Source organism: Populus euphratica, unplaced genomic scaffold (assembly GCF_000495115.2).
Source record: "Populus euphratica unplaced genomic scaffold, PopEup_1.0 scaffold68.1, whole genome shotgun sequence".
Taxonomy (NCBI): domain Eukaryota; kingdom Viridiplantae; phylum Streptophyta; class Magnoliopsida; order Malpighiales; family Salicaceae; genus Populus; species Populus euphratica.
The window spans coordinates 533139-538706 of NW_011499901.1; positions in this window are offsets into that span (position 1 = coordinate 533139).

The following is a 5568-nucleotide window of genomic DNA, read 5'->3' on the forward strand; positions in this document are numbered from 1 at the left end:
CTTGAAGAGCGGTACCCTTTAAAAGCTGCAATGCAAGCAGCTGAACTGATACTGCGTTGTTTGGAATTTGACCTGAAAATTCGACCATCCATGGCAGAAGTTTCGGAGATCTTAATAAAGATAAAGGATGTGAAGGAGAAGCCCAATAAGAGCAAAAGTAGTTGCTCCGATGGAAGTTATGCAAGGAGACAGGAAGAACGTTACCGTCATCAATCTCCACTTCAGCCCAGACATGGTGGCACTGGTTACAAGGTTCGAGCCTTCTCCTCAGCTTAGATCGGTTCAGGTCAATGGATGGTGCACCCTGGCAGTTATATATATTTCGTTACTCACGTCTAGTTTTGCTCTTTTATTTTGGAACTCTGAAGGTGTAACCCCTCCATCTGCTGCATGTTTATTAACTGTGTTGTAGAGGTCCAAACTTGTGTTAAATTTATTCACTCGGCCCAGGTGCCTTGTTATTTTGCATTATGATTTTTTTTTTTCCTGAGTTGGACTCTACCGAACCAAAATGACTCGCCCTGTTATTTTGCATTGTGATTTATTTTATTTTATTTTCTGAATTGGACTCTACCGAACCAAAATGACTCGCCTTGTTATTTTGCATTGTGATTTTTTTAATTTTATTTTCTGAGTTGGACTCTACAGAGCCGAAATGACTCGAGATTCAATTCGGTTTGTTAATTTTTTAACTGGACCGAGATAAAAACCAAATAATTTGTCATCTTCTTCGAACCCGGCCTATTTATCCAAATAATTCTGACAAAGTTAATTTGCTCCTTGAAAAAGCTTGGAAAGCAGAGAACACAATGATTCCCGAGTCTCAGATGACAAGAGTTCTGAATTCCAAGTACAGGATAAGAATGAAAGGCTCTTGTAGTGGACAGGACATAATTAGGCCTAGCTTTACAGATTAACTACAGTTCATGTCAGCCCAGCATCGTCTAAACTATCATCGGCAGTGGCAATGTTATGCTTAGGAGTTATGGGCCATCTTTGCTGGAGCCCTTGATGCTTCCCTGGCCAGGGAGTTGAGCTATTCATAATTCTGAGCTTGAAAGATTGTGGAACGAGTGCCTTGTTGTGGTCCATGCCTGATGGAGAGACATTGCTAGCTAGCATAGATCAATACACTGGAAAGATGGTAGCTAGAGCTTGACCCATGAAAATGCTAATGCTAAGGTCGGTGTGTTGCTTTCAGGCTCCCGCGAAGTCATTTCCAGCCACGAGGAACCCCCCGATCGACAAGTCAAGTGGATAGTGATGTTTGTTTGCTGACACCCTTGGCTGTGGTTAATGATGTTTGCTTACACTCTTGACCTCTTGAGTTTAAATTTTGAAAGCATAATCTAGGAAAGCTCATTTCCTAAATGCGCCTTGCTTATAAATGTAGAAGATGTTTGGCTTAACTTCATAGCTTGCCCTTGTTTTTGTCTTCAGTTGTTAATTTCACTCACGTGTTTCCATTACAGTTAGTGTGATTCTGTGTTATTTAATCCTAGTTAATTAAAAACAATGATTTAAATCTATGTAAATCATATACTAGTTTTGAGTGCACGTGTTTCCATTACAGTTAGTGTGATTTTGTGTTATTTAATCCTAGTTAATTAAAAACAATGATTTAAATCTATGTAAATTATATACTAGTTTTGAGTGATTATTATTGTTAAAGACATAAAGTTTATTTCCGAGTTCTATAAACACAATGAGAAACGGGGGGCACATGCGAATCGATTTTCTTATCAGTTTTATTTATTTTTTATTTTTAAAAAAATATTATCTCATATGTATCATTCATTAATATATCCATATTTAATTTAAATCAATTTTAGTAATTAACTTTAGTTAACAGGATGATATTAATTACATTGGAAGTATATGAGCCTAATTGCTAGCTAAAAATAAATAAAGGGGCAAACTAAAGGATTAGGTCAAGATATTTCCTTAAGATTTAAATTTGAAAATCTAATTTTAGTAAACATTTAAATTTGATATAGAGGATACTCTTGATCTAAAAAAAACTGGGGGAGCTGTTATGGGTAGGCCTGGGCCTTAGGTCGCACGCCCAAATAAAGTGGTGACTGTTTAATTCACTTTAAGCTGTAAAATCTATAGTTTGCATGCACATAAATATGCTATGTAAGTTAGTGCTAGGATTAATTAGCATAACACCCATGCTTCTCTTCTACACGTGAGACCTCAAGTTGACTCATATGATATGATTTGATTCCAAGCTAATTACTAATAATTAAACACAGTAATCATAGTTAATTAGAACTAGAAGCATGATTCCACATGCGGCACGCTCTCCATTGCTGGCCAACCTTTCCTTCTTCCTTTTTTAATCTAAGAGGGCAGTGCTCTCTTTCTCATGATGCTTAGGGTGTATAAAAGGGATCTTCGTAATCTTCTTTCTTAGTGGGGTGGTGACTGCGGTGGACCCTTTCGTCGGCGCCATTCCATGCTAATCATGACTACATGACGAAGAAGAACCCATAATTTTCATTTTATTTTCTTTCTTTTTCCACGCCAATGTTATTAAAACCCTTTTTGATTATATTTTCTTTTTTTCAAACTAGAGTTATTAAACTCAACCGATCACAAGTTAATTTTTTAATTTAATGATCTATTTTTTAGCTCAAATTAAATTATATAAAAATTTATTATACATAGTTTGGTTAACTTACAATGCTAACTTTTTAAGTACTAATTCTTTAATACAATCTAGTTAATCTGATTAAAATTTAACTTGATGTTTTTATAAAAATTAAAATGATAATTATTTTAAAAAATATATTAAAATAATATTTTTTAACATAGATTAACCCTTTCAATCTTGGTCTAAGTATTCGAGGTAGCCGGTTTAATAACTTTATTCTAGACACTGAGTTTTTGCTATATATATCTTCATCTTTGACTATAAGAGAAAATATTATGGAGGTTTTTATAATTGTTTAGGTTCAGATTTTCTGAAGGCTAGTCCAAGAAAAGATGTGCAGTTCATTGAATCTTGTCCTTAATTTGATTGAAAGCACTGTATCGAGAAAAATTAACGTTAATTATTCAATTTTGCCTTTGTAAATATTTTGGTGAAATTTTATATTAGTTTGCTGCTTTAAGGGTATCGAATATCAGCCAATGCTCAAGAGCACCATGGACTAGATAGCAGACAGTTGTGTCTTTTCTTGTGGAGTCAAATGCTTAATCATGAGCTATAAAACGCTTCTCCACGTTAAGAAATTCCTTAAATGGCGAAATGATCGATCCAACTCAAGCATTCATCCAGATATTGTAATTATATTAACATTTTCTGAGTATATATTTGGGTGACCCTAGCTAAAAGTTTTTTTACTGGCAGAACTGGGAAGAAAATTTCATGGCTCGAGATGAACAGGCCAGTAATTATCCCTCGTTTCATAGCACAAGATCCCAGAATTAGTCCTTGGATCTAGAAACTGGATGCCGTGCAAAGCCTGTAGCTGCTATCTTGTCAAAGGACCACCTTGCATGCCCACACTTGCTGCCACCTATAAACCGTAGTAGACACTGCTTATTTGATGCCCTAATAATGAAGAGCTGGATTGGAAATTGAGAGCTGAGAGCTCAGTTATTAAACCTGGCTCGGTTTCTATTCGAGTTTCAAAAGGAAGTTATTTTGATGAACTTGGTTAAATTGATTAATGCGTGACTCGGGTTTTAAGCCGAGTTATGGCTAGGCTGACGAACAAACTCCATTTAATTAATTTGTTTTTGTATATCAAAATTTAATTATATGTGACTAAAAAAAGTCAATGTAGCAAAAACTAGTAAATGTTAATGATATTGGAGTAACAGGCTATGATAAAAAAAAAAAAAAAAAGTGGAAACCAGCCAGAATTTTTGTGGTGTTGATGCAATGCAATCAACCAAAAAATTTAAAGCCTGTGGGCATTTCATTCAAGCTGAAGACGTGGTTTATTGTTATTTAGGATAGCTTCAGTGGAAGCATCGTGTTGAGGATGGAGCCTCGAGGGTGGGGTGTCTTGGTTTTTTTTTTTCCTCATTGATTATTGAAAAATTATATACGGGAGTATTTATATTTTTTTAAATTTAAATAAATAAATTAAGTAAATATAATCGAATGAATGTATCATCTTATATGATTGAATATTTTAACTTACATTCATTTTTTAATGTTTTTAGTTTTTTTTGTTATTGCTAACAATTTTTTTACATAAATAATTATTAATTTATTTAATTAAATAATTACATCAAATTTCCAATTTAAACTTTTAAATATGGTTATTTAATATTTAAATATTTGATATTTAAATAGTAGTTAATATTATTTTATTTGGAGCTCATGAAATATATGATTAATTGTAGAACACTTTTAATGGGGTTTAGAGGTCCTCGTATAAAAAAAATCAATAATTTTTAATAAAAAATTATAATAAATGCTAGAATGAGCTTTAAGTTCTAACAATATGCATGTTTATTCTTATTTATATGATAAATGCTTTAAAAATTATGCTTGAAAAATATATATTATAAATTTTTTATCTGAATAGATCCAATAGTATTTATAGTATTTGAACTTTATTGTTTTAATAGAGTCAAGGATTCAATAGTTATTTTTTATGATAGCATTAATAAGAGATAAATATTCTAATGAGTTGATAAAAAATAAACATTTTTTACACATCATTAATGTAATAGAAATATAATAGGTTATTTGTAAAGTTTCTATATAGTTACATGTGTAGGGAGACAAAAATTTGTGACATTAATATTCCATGTCAAGAGTAAATAAACAAAGCCCTGTAACTCCAACTTAGGTCTATAATGACCTCTAGACCAACTGAGATTTGCATGTGAATAAACCTAAATATAAAAGATTTAGTAACTCGTCAAATGTATATTTATTTAGGTTCAATATGTGATCCAACTTATATTTGCTTGAATTCCCATGAGTGAGCTCAAGTATACTAGACTCTAGACCAACTGAGATTTGCATGTGAACAAACCTAATTATAATACGTGATCCAACTTATGTTTGCTTGAATTCTCATGAGTGAGCTCAAATATACTACATAAGATAATTTATCCAATCTATAAATGAGTTACCATTCTATTGAATTTTTTAGATAAGGTTTTAATTTTTTTTACAGGGCATAAAAAATCTCAGCCCTTTAATTTGATAAAATGATGCAAGAAGAACAAAAAAAACCTTTTTTAGGAATGTATTTATTGAAACTCAGTACACACTTTGCCGTTTAACATTGTGATAATTCTTAAAGGCATGTTTTTTTTTTTTAAACATGAATTATAGTTTTTTAATAAAAGTGTCAACGAGAATTTAAAATAGAAATACAGTATATATTGATTAATCAACAATTTTTTAATATATAGTTCGAAAAAAACACACATTACACCACATCATAGCATAAAAAAATAAAAAAAGCAGCCTAAAACATGACGGGGATGGAAAAGACTTGACAAATCACTATTTTCAGTCAAAAGCAAAAAAAAAGAATGAAGAAGAACATTTATATATATATATATATATATATATATATATATGATAAA